Source organism: Macaca nemestrina, chromosome 4 (assembly GCF_043159975.1).
Source record: "Macaca nemestrina isolate mMacNem1 chromosome 4, mMacNem.hap1, whole genome shotgun sequence".
NCBI classification, from domain to species: domain Eukaryota; kingdom Metazoa; phylum Chordata; class Mammalia; order Primates; family Cercopithecidae; genus Macaca; species Macaca nemestrina.
The window spans coordinates 44,152,139-44,171,294 of record NC_092128.1 but is presented as its reverse complement, the minus strand read 5'-3'; the positions used below and the strand labels follow the sequence as shown (position 1 = coordinate 44,171,294).

The window sequence follows — 19,156 nt, the reverse complement described above, 5'->3', positions numbered from 1 at the left end:
ATAGCTTGTATGGCATGCATTTGGTTCCCTCTTGACTTTCAACCTCTCTTCAACATCTTTTAGATCTCTTAAATTTATAATAAAAACATTATGTTGGTATTGCACTTGCCTATTCATGAAGCTTAGTCACATTCAATTATCTCACCTGATCCTTTTAGCATTGTTCTATCACTGGCTCCTATTCATTGGCCCTGTTAACAGAAATCAATTTCTAAACCCATTGAACAAATCATCTAGATAGAAGTAAGTTGAACCAAGTTGTCCTAAAAGCAAGAACAACAAAAAGGACACGAAAAAAAGAACTGGCTTGATCTCAGAGCAGTAGTTGTGTGGTAGTTGTATTTTAGCTACGTGAATTAATCTAAGAAAGCTTTAATCATCCATTACTTGATGTATAAAGAGCTGGACCAATTATTCTTTAATTCTTCCTTCTTTGGAGTCCCCTCTTCAGAGCCATTCCAGAAAACACATGATGAATTGGTTCACTCTATCAGAAGGGGGGGAAAAAAATGAAGAAAATAAAGACTCGTCTGGCTTACTATTTAATTCGTTATATAAAATGCTCCTTTTAATCACATGAATAATTTCCAAGTTTGTTATAAATATTTCCAATTAAAACTAAACAAGGGATACTTTTACGGATAAAAAGGAGTTTATGGTTCAACATTTGGCCTTTTAAAAGATAACTTAATTTTGCTTCCCTTCGAAGTAAAGGAGAGATTTCAAACCTTTAAATTATTAGAACACTTGGCTTTTGGGAATATAGTAAAAGGATTATTTTTAGTTAAATTACTGGGACCACCCTTAATAATTCATGATAGCTACATCATTCATGACTTAAGATTGCCTTAATTAGAGAAGATTCTATTTCACTTCACTTTTCGCTATTAGCACATACTACTGTTTCAGTTTTCTCTTCGGCATTATTGACATCATAGCCAACTTTTTATGTGTTAGATATATAATTATTACTTATATTTAAATTTATGATATTTAGAAAAAAACACATAATGCAGATATATAAGACATAACAGAAAAAAAGGTACTTTTTCCTGAAATCCACAGAAATGCATCAATTCTAGGATGTTTGGTGTTCTGGTAATTTTAGTTTTATTTAATTATCAAAACAGGAAGGTGTTTTGTGACTATTTTCTTCAGTTGAGATGCTTTACAGAGAATCATAGATTTGGAAAAACACAAATTTTAGAATATTTCTGAAAAAAGCTTTAATGTGTTAGTTCTTTACCAGTTTATAATTGCTGTATGTGAGGATAATTAGAGAATAAAAGCTAACTCCATGCTTAAGAAAACTTGTAGCTGTCATTGACTGTTCTTAGTCTTTTTCCTTGTATTTCTTGTTCAAGGTAATCACTTACAAAGGTTGTTATATTTTGATCAATAGACAAATAAAATATATTTTCAAATTTTAAAAGATATGATCAAGTTCAATTTTAAAAAGTAACTCAATTATTTCTTGACAGAAAAGTATAAAGTGGTATAGATTTCAAATTTTAAAAAGATTGCAAAATTTAAAATACGAGAAAATATATTTGGCACATACTTATTCATTGTTTCAGCAATCATTATCTATCAGGTAGTAATTTTGTTTCAGGATCCTAAAAATGGTGTAAGGCAAACAAGAACTTGGTAATTAAGTACTGAATGAACCTGTATTTTCAAATCTGTTTTGTTATAGAGACCCAAGAGAACACTACGAAGCTATATAGATGTAATCTTGTTTCTTCAGTTTGGTTTCTCATGGATTCTTTTTATATATACTCAACATTAAGCATTAGTTAAATAGGATTTTTTAATGCGCTATGATTTTAACCAGGGATTTGTTTAATCAGTTTGGTTTTGGATCTTGTTTTGTATGCAAAAATACTATTTTGATTTAATTTTTTCTGACATGATGCCCACTGCACGGTATTAAAAAAAAAAGTGTAACTGTAGTTTTGTCCTTTATCGCACAGGACAAATAAATGTCAAAATCAAATGGTGGTGTCCCCCCAGGGAAAACACACTTCAGTGATGAAATATTCTTCCTCACTTCCCATTGCTATTTCTCTGAACACCCAGGTGAAGCCGCCTCAGGACCTAATCAAATGCTGCTAATTTGCATATAATAAAAATCCTGCCACGAGATTTTAGAACGTTAGGAGGAAAAGTGCATAGTCTCTAAAATGATAAATTATGAAAATATGTATACACCTCTGAATCAATAGCTTATAAATGCTCAGAATAGTTTGACTAGACCCAATGTGTTATGAGCATCAGCTTATGTTGATGTGTAAATTGTCAGTTTAATTCTCTGTTTAATAAAAATCTTTGGAAGTGACACACGGTGCTTTCCTATGTTCCTTTAAAATGCTGTGATATTGATAAAATGTCAGACCTCCTCTTGGACATGACAATAACAATCAACTTCACAAAGCAATCATTAAGGTACCTTTATAAAGATAGCTCTATGAGGAAAAAGGTCTTTCCTGGAAACTATTTGTACTTATAATAGTCCTTTTGTTTTGCAAAAATAACAACTCATACAGTCAAAGTAAGATTTTCTTACCAAAATTATCCCCACCACAAATTATTTTAAAGAGTGTATTTTTAAGTCACCTGAAGTATGTTTTAAATGAATTTTTTGAACCAGGTCCCTCGTTGTCTTGATAATTTCGGCGTTTATCAGGTGGTTAAAAAGAAACTTATTTTGCCATATTCTTTTTGATTCTATAGAGTGAAACCCTTTTTAAAAAACGCAGTTACCATCAAATTCACAAATACAAGCTTTCCTAAATTTCAATTCCCTAATCCTAACATTATGCACATAATTTTGAAAAATCTCACCTAGAAATTACAGAAAACTACCTAGGCATTTGAAATTAAGGCAGAAAACCCTTTCTCTAAAATTGAAATACCCAACTAGTAAAGAAATATACCTGAATTCAGAGATATCTCTGAATGTTATTCACTATTGAGATACTAATTATCATTGCATTTGCATAGGACATAGTAAATATGATTACATTTTATGCTTTTAAAGACATGATAAATTACAGAGAGTGATTTGCCATTTGAAATCCATATGGTCAGAAGGAAAAAGGCATAACTTAAACATGAGAAGTTAAAGATAGAAATTTCCTGCCTAGGGAAGAATTGAAGTTACTCAGGGACATTTTGAATTTTTTGAATTACAGTTTTTGTAAGTACAATTGATTCTCATTTGCCAATGACATTCTATCTGGAGGGAGAAGAATAGACTAATATTTAGCAGTGTGTCAGGGGGCTTCCATGTAACAAGTCTCATCATTACAGGAATGTTAGTGTTCTGCAGTTCAAATCATGTTTTCTGAAAAGTATGTACAATAAGATCTTGTGCAAAAGCAAAAATAACAATAAAAACGAGAAGATTTGTCTCTGTTACCCAGTAGCAAGCTAGTAAAGACTACTATTTTTATTTAATGCAATCATGAGATCACTCTTCCTTAGACACAAGAAATAGAATTTATATACCTGGGGAATGAAGACTCTGCTTTTAGAGACGAAATAGAAGGAGAAAGAAGTGGAGTATACTGAGAGATTTTAATTCTTCATTGGCAAAAGCATGTTCAGGAGCCTGCCTGTCTACCAGAGCAGACTAGAGTCCCCAGGGGGCAGGGATTGTATCCAATTCATCTTTCTGTTACAGGGCCAGTAGTATAGTATACCCTCCACCAATGAACGAAGCAAACATCAATTGGTCAGGCGTCCTCCTTTTTCGGAGGCTGAATACCCTTTACATGAATTTAAATTATATTTTTATTCAGCTACAGAAAGAACTTAGTGTACACAAGGATTTGAGTACTTCTTATCATAATCCTATAGCCATCTAGTTTCCTGGATGGACATTTCTCCCTCAGGCGATCAGTGGCCTGATAGTGTTTGTGTCGTTGCCATCTCTTTTTTACCTTTACACTGCAGGTACAGAGCTGAAGGGGCATTCTGAAAAAATGGATACTTTTTTCCTTCCCCTCTCCGAATGAAATGAAGAGTAGCCGTTGATACCTGACTTGCTTTCCAAGAATGAATTTATCCAGTGCCATCAATGGTCTCCCTCCCACTTTAGGCTGCAAGTAGGCATTCTCTTGTTCTATGCTTCCATAAATTGAAGAAATGTTTGGAATTCTGAAGGTGCAGTTATTTAGAGCAAGGCTTCCCACAGTCCATGTACCAGTTCATGGCCTGTTAGGAACCAGGCTGCAAAACAGGAAGTGAGCGGCAGGCCAGTGAGCATTACCACCTGAGCTCTGCCTCCTGTCAGCTCAGTGAGGCATTAGATTCTTATAGGAGCACAAACCCTACCGTGATCTAGGTTGTGCGTTCCTTATGAGTATCTAACACGTGATGATCCGAGGTAGAAGAGTTTCATCTCAAAAACCTCCCCCATCCTCTCCACAGAAAAATTGTCTTCGACGAAATTGGTCCCTGGTGCCAAAAAGGCTGGGGACTGCTGACTTACAGACTAAAAATTAGACAGCTTCCGTTGTTTACAAGTTAAGAAACAAAATGAATAATTTCAGGCCAATTTTAACGACCACAGGTTTACAAATTTAAAAAAATTGAATTTGAGCTTATGCCTTTCTTCCTGCTTCATTATTACTTTCAATTATTTCGGTCATCACCTCTTTCTCATTCCATTTCTACTGTTATCTTGTTGAAGTAATTCTTTCATATCAATAATCTGCTTTGAAAAAATATTTTGCATTTTCTTTGGCTGACTAATAGAAATCTAGGAGAAACCTGGTGAGATGTACACAACTTACTTTGATGACACGCTGCTTTTGTACATTGTAAACAACTGTAGAGTACACTCAGTGCTTGCATACTTTCTACCATAGTTTAGGCTTCTATTTTCACTCAACGGTTTTCTTATTTATATCATTCATCTAAGTTTTTGATGGAATTGCCTCAAAATTTATGAAGAAAATTTTTCTTGGATATTATTAATAGTTTCCATTTTGTCCTATTCATGAACAGTCCTACACTTTTTAGAATAATTTAAATTCTTGATAACTTGAAAACTTATGGCCTTACAATCATTCTTGAGCATATTTTTTCCTTGGCACATTTCCTCGTATGTAGCAAAAGTAGGGCAGTACATCTAAACGTTTATAAAAATAAATGGGGAAAGCATAACTTCAGAAAGTCAAGATTTTATTTTTGGCATTCAAGGCCTATAATATATTTCTAAATTAGTATTTTTGACTAATATGTATTTTGATTGTTTCATTAATTGATGAGTAAATTATTAGTTCTGTAAAATGCTTAAACCGTTTCAGCCTAATCTCCTTTAAATGTCATTTTTCCCCCCAGAGATTAAAAACTAATCTGTATTTCATAGCACTTATGCCAAATTAACCAGGACTCAGTTAATAATGATTAGCATATATTTGTTTCCAACCAAAGGTACCATTTGTACATGGCATTTATTTGGCATTATCTGAAGTCTTAAGACAGCTTCACATATAATAAAGTCTAAAAAATGAAATTTAAATGAGTCTGGTCATGTCCTTTGCCCACTTTTTAATGCATTTAGTTGTTTTTCCTTGTTGGATTGTTTCAGTTCCTTGCAGATTCTGGGTATTAGTCCATTGTTCGATGCCTACTTTGCAAATATTTTCTCCCATTCCGTAGGTTGTCTCTTTACTCTGTTAATAATAACTTCTGCTGTGCAGAAGCTTTTTAGTTTAATTAAGTCCTATTTGTCTATTTTTATTTTTGTTGCATTTGCCTTTTGGGTCTTAGTCATAATTTTTTTTTTGGTCAAGGCCAATGTCCAGAAGAGTTTTTCCTAGGTTTTCTTCTAGAATTTTTATAGTTTCGGATCTTAACCTTAAGTCTTTAATCCATAGTATTACTCAATTTTCACACTGCTGATAAAGACATAGCTGGGACTGGGCAATATACAAAAGAAAGAAGTTTAATGGACTTATAGTTCCACGTGGCTGGGGAGGCCTCACAATCATGGTATAAGGCAAGGAAGAGCAAGTCACATCTTACATAGATGGCAGCAGGCGAGAGAGAGCTTATGCAGGGAAACTCCCATTTTTAAAACCATCAGATCTTGGGAGACCCATTCACTATCATGAGAACAGCATTGGAAAGACCAGTCCCTATAGCTCAATCACCTCCCACCTAGCTCCTCCCATGATGCGTGAGAATTGTGGGAGTTACAATTCAAAATGAGGTTTGGGTAGGGACACAGCCAAACCATATCATTCTGCCCCAGCCCCTCCCAAATCTCATGTCCTCACATTTCAAAACCAATCATGCCTTTCCAACAGTTCCCCAAAGTCTTAACTCATTTCAGCATTAACTCAAAAGTCTACAGTCCAAAGTCTCATCTGAGACAAGGCAAGTTCCTTCTGCCTATGAACCTATAAAATCAAAAGCAAGTTAGCTATTTCCTAGATACAATCAGGGTACAGGCATTGATTGGGTAAATACAGTCATTCCAAATGGGAGAAATTGGCCTAAACAAAGGGACTACAGGCCCCCATGCAAGTCCAAATTCCAGCAGGGCAGTCAAATCTTAAAACTCTAAAATGATCTCTTTTGATTCCATGTCTTGTATCCAGGTCACACTGATGCAAGAGGTAGGTTTCCATGGTCTTGGGCAGCTCCAGCCCTGTGGCTCTGCAGGGTACAGCCTCCCTACTGGCTGCTTTTATGGGCTGGTGTTGAGTGTCTGCAACTTTTCCAGGCACATGATGCAAACTATTGGTGGATCTACCATACTGGGGTCTAGAGGATGGTGGCCCTCTTCTCACAGCTCCACAAGGTGATCCCCACACAGTAGGAACTCTATGTGCGAGCTCCGATCTCACATTTCCCTTCCACGCTGCCCTAGCAGAGGTTCTCCATGAGAGCTCCCCACGCCCCCACAGCAAACTGCCTGGCATTTCCATACATCCATACATCCTCTGAAATCTAGACGGAGGTTTCCAAGCCTCAGTTCTTGACTTCTGTGTACCTGCAGGCTCAACACCACATGGAAGCTGCCAAGGCTTGGGACTTGTACCCTTTGAAGCCATGACCTACGTTGTAACCTTGGCTCCTTTTACTCATGGCTAGAACAGTTGGGACACAGGGTACCAAGTCCCTAGGCTACATACAGCAAGGGGACTCTGGCCCAGCACATGAAACCATATTTACCTTCTAGGCCTCTGGGCCCGTGATAGGAGGGTCTTCCATGAAGACCTCTGACAGGCCCTAGAGACATTTTCCCCATTGTCTTGGGGATTAACATTCAGCTCCTCATTATTTATGCAAATTTCTAAAGCTGGCTTGAATTTCTCCTCGGAAAAAGGGATTTTCTTTTCCATCACATTGTCAGGCTGCAAATTTTCTGAACTCTTACTCTCTGCTTCCCTTACAAAACTTAATGCCTTTAACAGCATCCAAGTCACCTTTGGAATGCTTTGCTTCTTAGAAATTTTTTCTGTCAAATACCCTAAATTGTGTCTCTCAAATTCAAAGTTCCAAGAATCTCTAGGACAGGGGCAAAATGCTGCCAGTCTCTTTGCTAAAATATAACAAGAGTTGCCTTTGCTTCAGTTCCCAACAAATTCCTCATCTCCATCTGAGACCACCTCAGCCTGGACTTTATTGTTCATATCATTATGGGCATTTTTGTCAAAGCCATTCAACATGTCTCCAGGAAGTTCCAAACTTTCTCACATTTTTCTCACTTCTTCTGAGCCCTCCAAACTGTTCCAGCCTCTGCCTATTACCCATTTCCAAAGTTGGTTTCACATTTTTGGGTGTGTTTTCAGCAACACTCTACTCTAATGGTACCAATATTCTATTAGTCTGTTTTCACACTGCTGATGAAAACATACCTGAGACTGGGCAATTTACAAAAGAAAGAGGTTTAATGGACTTACGGTTCCACATGACTGGGGAGGCCTCACAAACATGGTGGAAAGCAAGGAGGAGCAAGTCAGAATTTACATGGATGGTGGCAGGCAAGAGAGAGAGAGCTTGTGCAGGGAAACTCCCATTTTTGAAAAACCATTAGATCTCATGAGACTCATTCACTCTGCTGAGAACAGCTCAGGAAAAACCTTCCATAATTCAATCACCTCCCACTGGGCTCCTTCCATGACATGTGGATACTGTGGGAGTTACAATTCAAGATGAGATTTGGGTGGGGACACAGCTAAACCGTATCACCATCTTGTGTTAATTTTTGTATATGGTGAGAAATATGGGCCCAGCTTTATTCTTCTGTTTATGGCTATCCAAGCATATGGATAGTGTGGTTCAGTATTGCTTTGGACAATATCATCATTTTAATGATATTGATTCTTCTAATCAATAAGTGTGGGTTGTTTTTCCATTTGTTTGTGTCATCAGTGATTTCTTTCATCAGTGTTTTGTAGTTTTCCTTTAAGAGAACTTTCACATCCTTGATTAATGTATTCTTAGAATTTGGGGGTATTTGTAGCTATTGTAAATGGGATTAAGGTATTAACTTGGTTCTTAGCTTTTTATTGGCTTATGAAAATGGTAATGATTTTTTTTTTTTTTTTTTTTTTTTTTTTTTTTTTTGAGATGGAGTCTCTGTCACCCAGGCTGGAGTGCAGTGGTGCGATCTCTGCCCACTGCAAGCTCCGCCTCCCAGGTTCACACCTTTCTCCTGCCTCAGCCTCTTGAGTAGCTGGGACTACAGGCACCCACCACCATGCCCAGCTAATTTTTATGTTGATTTTTTTTTTATCCTGAAACTTTGCTGAATTCACTTACCAAATTTGGAGTCATTTGAAGGAGTCTTTAGGGTTTTCTAGATATAAGATTATATCGTAAACAACCAGCGATAATTTGACTTCATGTTTTCCACTTTTTATGCCTTAGTTTTTTTCTCTTGCCTGATTTCTTTAAGGTCAAGAGTTTGAGTACTACATTGAATAGGAGTGAAAGTGGCAACCTTTTCTTGTTCCAGCTAATAGGGGGAATTTTAACTTTTTCCTGCTCAGTATGATGTTGGCTATGAGTCTGTCATATATGACTTTTATTATTTTTTATTTGCCTTTATTTTATTTGCCTTTATTATTTTTTATTATTTTTATTTGTTTTGTGATGGTTTTTATCATGAAGAAATGATGACATTTATCAAATGCTCTATCTGTGTCTATTGACCTCATCATATGGTGTTTTTTTTTTTTTTTTTTTTTTTTTGGCTTAAATTCTATTTGGTGAATTGCATTTATTGATTTGTGTATATTGAACCATCTTTGTGTCCCTAGAATAAAACCCACTTGATTTAATGTATTATACTTTTGATGTGCTGTTGGGTTCAGTTTGTTTGTACATTGAGGATTTTGGCATCTATGTTCATCAGGCATATTGGGTTATAATTCTTTCTTTGCCTGGCTTTGGCATCAAGGTGATAATGGATTTGTAGAATGAGTTAGGGAGATTTCCCTCCTTTCCAAGCTTTTGGAATAATTTCTGTAAAACTGGTACTAGTTCTTCTTTGTACATCTGATAGAATTCAGCTGTGAATCCTTCTTGTCCTGTGCTATTTTTGAAGAAGCAGGAAGTATTCTTTTATTACTGATTCTATCTCATCACTCATTACTGGTCTGTTCAGAATTTCTATTTCTTTCTAGTTCAATCTTGGGAGGTTTTGGGTTTACAGAAATTTATCCATTTCCTCTAGTTTTTCTAGTTTATAGAGAAGTTCACAGAAATACAAGATATCAACAGAAACATTTTGTTTTATTAATCCTTTGTATTTTTTCAATTTCATTTAGTTCTACTTTGATATTTGCTATTTATTTTCTTTTGTTAGCTTTGGCTTTGTTTTTGCTTGTTTTTTTTTTTTTTTTTTTTTTTTTTTTTTTTCAGTTCCTTGAGGTACAACTTTAGGTTTTTAATTTGTGATCTTTCTATCTTTTTGATGTAGACATTTAATACTCTAAAATTCCTTCTTAGCACTGCTTTTCTATATCCTAGAGATATTGGTATGTTGTATCTCTATTTTTTTATTTTAACAATTTTAAATTTCCATTTCAATTTCACCATGACCCAACAATCATTCAAGAGCAGGTTTTTAATTTCCATGTATTTGTATAGTTTTGAGCATACCTCTTATAATTGATTTCTAGTTTTATTCCACTGTAGTCTAGGAAGATACCTGATATGATTTCTCTTTTTAATAAATTTATTGAGAGATGTGTTGTGGCCTAATCTTAGAAATATTTCATGCATTGATGAGAAAAATGATATTCTGCAGTTGTTGGGTACACTGTTCTGTAAATTTCTGCTAGGTCAATTTGGTCTAGAGTCTAATTCAAGTTTAGTGTTCTTTGTTGATTTTCTGCCTTGATCTGTTTAGTGCTGATAATGATCTTTGCCATTATATAATGACCTTCTTTGTCTTTTTTGTTATTGTTGATTTAAAGTTTGTTTTATATCAACAAAGCTATTTCTGCTTGGTATTAGTTTCCATTTTTGTGGAATATCTTTTTCCATAATTTACCTTCAGTCTGCAAGTGCCTACCAATTAGATAAGTTTCTTGTTAGCAGCCATGTAATTAGAACATTTAAAAAAAATCAATTTCATTAGTCTATATCTTTTAAGTGGAGCATTTAATTCATTTATGTTTAAAGTTATGTGATTTTCACCGGATGCCAAGATGGCTGAATAGGAACAGCTCCAGCCTCCAGCTCCCAGTATGAGCAACACAGAAGACGGGTGATTTCTGCATTTCCGACTGAGGTACCAGGTTCATCTCACTGGGGTGTGTCGGACAGTTGGCGCAGGACAGTGGGTGCAGCCCAACGAGTGAGAGCCAAAGCAGGGTGAGGCATTGCCTCACCTGAGAAGCACAAGGGGGAAGGGAATTCCTTTTCCTAGCCAAGGGAAACTGTGACACACAACACCTGGAAAATCAGGTCACTCCCACCCTAATACTGTGCTTTACCAAAGGTCTTAGCAAACGGCACACCAGGAGATGATATCCCGCACCTGGCTCAGAGGGTCCCACACCCACGAAGCCTCCCTTATTGCTAACACAGCAGTCTGAGATCTAACTGCAAGGTGGCAGCGAGGCTGGGTGAGGGGTGCTCACCACTGCTGAGGCTTAAGTAGGTGAAAAAAGTGAACTGGGTGGAGCCCACTGCAGCTCAAGGAGGCCTGCCTGCCTCTGTAGACTCCACCTCTGGGGACAGGGCATAGCTAAACAAAAAGCAGCAGAAACCTCTGTAGATGTAAATGTCCCTGTGTGACAGCTTTGAAGAGAGTAGTGATTCTCCCAGCATGGAGGTTGAGATCTGAGAACGAACAGACTGCCTGCTCAAGTGGGTCCCTGACCCCCAAGTAGCCTAACTAGAGAGCCTAACTGGGAGTAGCCTAACTGGAGTGGACCTCAAGCAAACTTGAACAGACCTGCAGCTGAGGGTCCTGACTGTTAGAAGGAAAACTAACAAACGAAAGGACATCCATACCAAAACCCCATCTGTATGTCACCATCATCAAAGACCAAAGGTAGATGAAACCACAAAGATGGGGAAAAAGCAGTGCAGAAAAGCTGGAAATTCAAAAAATCAAAGCGCCTCTCCCCTTCCGAAGGAATGCAGCTCCTTGCCAGCAACTGAACAAAGCTGGAGGGAGAATGACTTTGACGAGTTGAGAGAAGGCTTTAGTCGATGAAACTTCTTAGAGCTAAAGGAGGAACTATGAACCCAGTGCAAAGAAACTAAAAACCTTGAAAAAATATTTGACAAATGGACAACTAGAATAACCAATGCAGAGAAGTCCATAAATGACCTGATAGAGATGAAAACCATGACGTGAGAACTATGTGACAAATGCACAAGCTTCAGTAACAGACGCTATCAACTGGAAGAAAGATTATCAGAGATTGAAGATCAAATGAATGAAATGAAGCGAGAAGAGAAGTTTAGAGAAAAAAAAGTAAAAAGAAATGAACAAAACCTCCAGGAAATATGGGATTATGTGAAAATACCAAATCTACATCTGATTGGTGTACCTGAAAGTGACGGGGAGATGGAACCAAATTGGAAAACACTCTGCAGGCTGTTATCCAGGAGAACTTCCCCAACCTAGCAAGGCAGGCCAACATTCAAATTCAGGATATACAGAGCACGCCACAAAGACACTCCTTGAGAAGAACAACTCCAAGACACATAATTGTCAGATTCACCAAAGTTGAAATGAAGGAAAAAACGTTAAGGGCAGTCAGAGAGAAAGGTCATGTTACCCACAAAGGGAAGCCCATCAGACTAACAGCAGATCTCTCAGCGGAAACTCTACAAGCCAGAAGAGGATGAGGGCCAATATTCAACATTCTTAAGAAAAGAATTATCAACCCAGAATTTCATATCCAGCCAAATTAAGTTTCATAAGTGAAGGAGAAATAAAATCCTTTACAGACAAGGAAATGCTGATTTTGTCACCACCAGGCCTGCCCTACAAGAGCTCCTGAAGGAAGCACTAAGCATGGAAAGGAACAACTGGTACCAGCCATTGCAAAAACAAGCCAAAATGCAAAGACCATCAATGCTAGAAAGAAACTGCATCAACTAACGAGCAAAATAACCAGCTAAACTCATAATGACAGGATCAAGTTCACACATAACAATATTAACCTTAAATGTAAATGGGCTAAATGCTCCAATTACAAGACACAGACTGGCAAACTGGATAAAGACTCAAGACTCATCAGTTTGCTGTATTCAGGAGACCCATCTCACGTGCAAAGCCACACATAGGCTCAAAATAAAGGGATGGAGGAAGATCTACCAAACAAATGAAAAACAAAAAAAGGCAGGAATTGCAATCCTAGTCTCTGGTAAAACAGACTTTAAACCAACAAAGATCAAAAGAGACAAAGAAGGACATTACATAATGGTAGAGGGATCAATTTAACAAGAAGAGCTAAACTACCATAAATATATATGCACCCAATACAGAAGCACCCAGATTCATAAAGCAAGTCTTTAGAGACTTACAAAGAGACTTAGACTCCCACACAATAATAGTGGGAGACTTTAACACCCCACTGTCAACATTAGACATATCAACAAGACAGAAAGTTAACAAGGATATACAGGAATTGAACTCAACTCTGCATCAAGTGGACCTAATAGACATCTACCGAACTCTCCACCCCAAATCAACAGAATATACATTCTTCTCAGCACCACATTGCACTTATTCCAAAATTGACCACATAGTTGGAAGTAACACACTCCTCAGCAAATGTAAAAGCACAGAAATTATAACAAACTGTCTCTCAGACCACAGTGCAATCAAACTAGAGCTCAGGACTAAGAAACTCAATCAAAACCGCTCAACTACATGGAAACTGAACAACCTGCTCCTGAATGACTACTGGGTACACAACGAAATGAAGGCAGAAATAAAGATGTTCTTTGAAACCAATGAGAACAAAGATACAACATACCAGAATCTCTGGGACAGATTTAAAGCAGTGTGTAGAGGGAAATTTATAGCACTAAATGATCACAAGAGAAAGGAGGAAAGATCTAAAACTGATACCCTAACATCACAATTAAAAGAACTAGAGAAGCAAGAGCAAACACATTTGAAAGCTAGCAGAAGGCAAGAAATAACTATCAGAGCAGAACTGAAGGAGATAGAGACACAGAAAACCCTTCAAAAAATCAATGAATCCAGAAGCTGGTTTTTTGAAAAGATCAACAAAATTGATAGACCGCTAGCAAGACTAATAAAGAAGAAAAGAGAGAAGAATCAAATAGACTCGATAAAAAAATGATAAAGGGGATATCACCACCGACCCCACAGAAATACAATCTACCCTCAGAGAATACTATAAACACCTCTATTCAAATAAACTAAAAACTTAGAATAAATGGATAAATTCCTGGACACATACACTCTCCCGAGACTAAATCAGGAAGAAGTTGAATCCCTGAATTGACCAATAGCAGGCTCTGAAATTGAGGCAATAATTAATAGCCTACCAACCAAAAAAAGTCCAGGACCACACGGATTCACAGCTGAATTCCACTAGAGGTACAAGAAGGAGCTGGTACCATTCCTTCTGAAATTATTCCAACCAATAGAAAAAGAGGGAATCCTCCCTAACTCTTTTTATGAGGCCAACATCATCCTGATACCAAAGCCTGGCAGAGACACAACAAAAAAGATAGTTTTAGACCAATATCCCTGATGAACACTGATGCAAAAATCCTCAATAAAATACTGGCAAACCAAATCCAGCAGCACATCAAAAAGCTTAACCAATATGATCAAGTGGGCTTCATCCCTGGGATACAAGGCTGTTTCAACATGTGCAAATCAATAGACTTAATCCACCATATAAACAGAACCACAGACAAAAACCACATGATTATCTCAATAGATGCAAAAAAGGCCTGTGACAAAATTCAACAGCCCTTCATGCTAAAAACTCTCAATAAATTTGGTATTGATGGAACCTATCTCAAAATAATAAGAGCTACTTATGAAAAACACACAGCCAATATCATACTGAATGGGCAAAAACTGGAAGCATTCCCCTTAAAAACTGGCACAAGACAGGGATGCCCTCTCTCACCACTCCTATTCAACATAGTGTTGGAAGTTCTGGCCAGGGCAATCAGGCAATAGCAAGAAATAAAGAGTATTCAGTTAGGAAAAGAAGAAGTCAAATTGTCCCTGTTTGCAGATGACATGATTGTCTATTTAGAAAACCCCATTGTCTCAGCCCAAAATCTCCTCAAGTTGATAAGCAACCTCAGAAAAGTCTCAGGATACAAAATTAATGTGCAAAATTCACAAGCATTCTTGTACACCAATAACAGACAGAATCAAATCATGAATCAACTCCCATTCACAATTGCTACAAAGAGAATAAAATATCTAGGAATCCAACTTACAACGGATGTGAAGGACCTCTTCAAGGAGAACTACAAAGCACTGCTCAATGAAATAAAAGAGGACACAAACAAATGGAAGAACATTCCATGCTCATGGATAGGAAGAATCAATATCGTGAAAATGGCCATACTGCCCAAGGTAATTTATAGATTCAATGCCATCTCCATTAAACTACCAATGACTTTCTTCACAGAATTGGAAAAAACTACTTTAAAGTTCATATGGAACCAAAAAAGAGCGTGCATTGCCAAGACAATCCTAAGTCAAAAGAACAAAGCTGGAGGCATCATGCTACCTGACTTCAAACTATACTACAAGGCTACAGTAATCAAAACAGCATCGTACTGGTACCAAAACAGAGATATAGACCAATGGAAGAGAACAGAGTCCTCAGAAATAATACCTCACATCTACAACAATCTGATCTTTGACAAACCTGACAAAAACAAGAAATGGGGAAAGCATTCCCTATTTAATAAATGCTGCTGGGAAAATGGCTAGCCATAAGCAAAAAGCTGAAACTGGATCCTTTCCTTACTCCTTATACAAAAATTAATTCAAGATGAATTAGAGACTTAAATGTTAGACCTAAAACCATAAAAACCCTAGAAGAAAACATAGGCAATACCATTTAGGACATAGGCATGGGCAAGGACTTCATGTCTAAAACATCAAAAGCAATGGCAACAAAAGCCGAAATTGACAAATGGGATCTAATTAAACTAAAGAACTTCTGCACAGCAAAGGAAACTACCATCAGAGTGAACAGGCAACCTACAGAATGGGAGAAAATTTTTGCAATCCAGTCATCTGACAAAGGGCTAATATCCAGAACCTACAAAGAACTCAAACAAATTTACAAGAAAAAAACAATCCCATCAAAAAGTGGGTAAAGGATATGAACAGACACTTCTCAAAAGAAGACATTTATGCAGCCAACAGACACATGAAAAAACACTCATCACTAGCCATCAGAGAAATGCAAATCAAAACCACAATGAGATATCATCTCACACCAGTTAGAATGGCAATCATTAAAAAGTCAGGAAACAACAGGTTCTGGAGAGGATGTGGAGAAATAGGAACACTTTTACAATGTTGGTGGGACTATAAACTAGTTCAACCATTGTAGAAGACACTGTGGCGATTCCTCAAGGATCTAGAACTAGAAATACCATTTGACCCAGCCATCCCATAACTGGGTATATACCCAAAGGATTATAAATCATGCTGCTATAAAGACACATGCACATGTATGTTTATTGTGGCACTATTCACAATAGCAAAGACTTGGAACCAACCCAAATGTCCATCAAGGATAGACTGGATTAAGAAAATGTGGCACATATACACCACGGAATACAATGCAACCATAAAAAGGGATGAGTTCATGTCTTTTGTAGGGACATGGATGCAGCTGGAAACCATCATTCTCAGCAAACTATCACAAGAACAGAAAACCAAACGTCGCATGTTTTCACTCATAGGTGGGAACTGAACAATGAGAGTACTTGGACACAGTAAGGGGAACATCACACACCAGGGCCTGTTATGGGGTGGGGGTAGGGGGGAGGGATAGCATTAGGAGATATATCTAATGTAAATGACAAGTTAATGGGTGCAGCACACAGCACACCAACATGGCACATGTATACATATATAACAAACCTGCACATTGTGCACATGTACCCTGGAACATAAAGTATAATAAAATAAATAAATAAAATTATGTGAGAGTTTTTTCCTGTCATAATGTTAATTGCTATCTAGTTGCTTTGCAGTCTTATTTGTGTAATTGTTTTATAAGCTCTGTGAGTTTTATACCTTTGTGTTTTTAAGTTGGTAGGTATCAACTTTTTGTTTTCATGTTTAGAAGTCTGTTGAATATTTCTTGTAGGTCTAGTGGTGATGAATTCCCTTAGCATGGGCTTATCTGGGAAACATTTTATTACTCCTTTAGTTATGAAGCTTATTTTAGTATGATGCAAAGCTTATAGTTAACAGATTTTTTTCTTCTTTAAGAAATCTGAAAATAGGATCCCAATCTCTTCTGGCTTGTAAGATTTCTGCTGTGAAGCCCAGTATCAGCCTGACAGGATTTCCTCTATAAGTAATTGAATACTTTTCCCTTGCTGATTTTAGGATTTTTCCTTAATGCTAACTTTAGATAACCTGATGACTATATGTTTTAGTGAAGTCTATCTTGAAATGTATTTCTCTGGAGTCCTCTGAGCCTCTTGTATCTGGATGTCTACATCTCTAGCAAGAATAGTAAAGTTTTCCTCAATTATTTTTTCAAATAGGTTTTTCGAACTTTTTATTTTCCCTCAGGTATTCCTGATTCATAGGTTTAGATGTTTTACATAATCCTATGTCTCTTTAAGTCACTTTTAAAAAATTCTTTTTCTTTATTTTTGTCTTTCTGACTGGATTAATTTGAAAGACCGGTCTTCAAGCTCTGAAATTCTTTATTCTGCATGGCTTTATCTATTGTTAAATATTTCAATTGTGTATTATTCTTTTAATTAAGTTTTTATTTCTAGAAGTTGTATATCTGATATAAGCATAGCTGTTTCTGCTTGGTATAATACATATCTCTTTGGTAATTTTTTCATTCATATCCTGCATTGGTTTTCTGACTTTGTCTTGGGTCACACTGACCTTTCTCAAAATCAATATTTTGCACTCTTTATCTGGTATTTCTAAGATTTCATTTGGGTGAGGATCAATAGCTAGAGACTTAGTGTGATTTTTTTGGGAGTGTGGTAATACCATTTTCTTTTTGTTTTAGTTTTTTGTTTTTTATTCTCCCAGAATTGTTTTGCCAATTCCTTCTCATCTGGAAAAACTATCTCATCTTGTTATTTTTAAATTTACTTTCATTTGGATAGGATTTTTTCCCTTCAGGGTGTAATTATAATGTATGTTATGTAGGGTCATTTGGCTTTGACTCTGGGTGTGTTCAGTGGTGAAGACACTGAATAAGTTTCTGGGTTATAGATAGGCTTAGTGTTGGGTTTGTCTCAAATGCTGGTTATAGTAGTGATATACTAGATGAGTGAGCAGGCTCACTTCCTTCTGCAGGGCTAGGATAGCAGAGGTCTCAAGAGGTTATCTCATTCTCCAGCACAGTGCCCTTGTGTTAGCAAAGTTTGTATTGGATTGTGCTGTTGACTTTCAAGTCAGTAGATGGTACTTTCAGGTAAAAGTCAGCTGCAAGAATAACAGATGGGTATATGCTTAATTTTTGTTTGCTCGGAAAATGCATCTTTTGCCTCAAGCAGTGGGTTGGTCCATAGAATGCACAGTGGCCTGAGCTTCCTGCTCAGCCCTGAAGGTGGGGGACAAAGCTGGGCAGAGTTGGACCACCAAGTCACTCTCAGATCCCCCAGTGGAGAACACAATCAATGGCCCTGAGAGGTGATGGTGGAGCTCCACAGGTAGTGGAGGGGTCTGCCCAGCTCCATGGCCTGGGCAGGAAGCAAATGATCTGTTTCCTTCTCATGCCCCCTGTCTGGCACTTGGAATACTCAGATCGATCAGACACTGTTTATCTCCAGGCTACAATGTGACCAAGAGCCAAAAGGATTCCTACCCCATGGCTCACTGCTGAAATGGCTTCAGCCTGTTACCTATATATTTGAAAAAACATATATATGCAACTATTTTGTTATGCTATCTGTGTGTCAACTTAGGAGACTTTTGGCTTAATAAATCTCTTGTAGGCATTTCACAGCTTCTACTACTCTGAGAGAATTTGGTTTATAGGATGGGCACTGCAGGTTCATAAAGGACTATAGAAGCCGATTCACCTCATTGGTCAAAAGAATAGGCCACCGGGCTTTGTTTTAATGCCCATTCAGGAAAACAAATACTACAGTATAAAAGCAAATAAATTAAAAGCATTAGCCTAGAGAAAATATGTCTGTAAGGGAAGATGGGGGCCAGAATTCCTAGACATTGTGAAAAATTATTTTAACAATCTCCAGAGGATTGCTTTTCTCTGTGGAAAATAATCTTATTCATTCTTTGACATAGACCAGCCTGATTCTGGTATTTAGAATACAAAAGAGTTTGTAGCACTTTATTTTCTGTTTCAGTACTTAGTTAGGAGCTAAACATGTGTTTTCTTTATTTAGTGATCATGGCAACAGTCATTTCTGAACTCTAGATAACTACTTTTTCTTAGGTTGGCAATAGCCATTTCTGAACTCTACATAACTA

General features: G+C 37.1%; 1 long non-coding RNA gene across 2 annotated transcripts in view; it reads right to left on the bottom strand.

Moving 5' to 3' along the window:
• Positions 1 to 19,156, bottom strand: part of LOC105475776 (uncharacterized) — a 101,730-nt gene that overhangs the window by 18,673 nt on the left and 63,901 nt on the right. Inside the window, exon 3 of one of the 2 annotated variants that reach the window (XR_011621636.1) lies at positions 347 to 487. The exons of the other annotated variant lie outside the window; for it this stretch is intronic. This is a non-coding gene — a long non-coding RNA (uncharacterized lncRNA). Of the gene's footprint in view, positions 1 to 346; positions 488 to 19,156 lie in introns of those variants that run through there. 2 annotated transcript variants of the gene reach the window in all.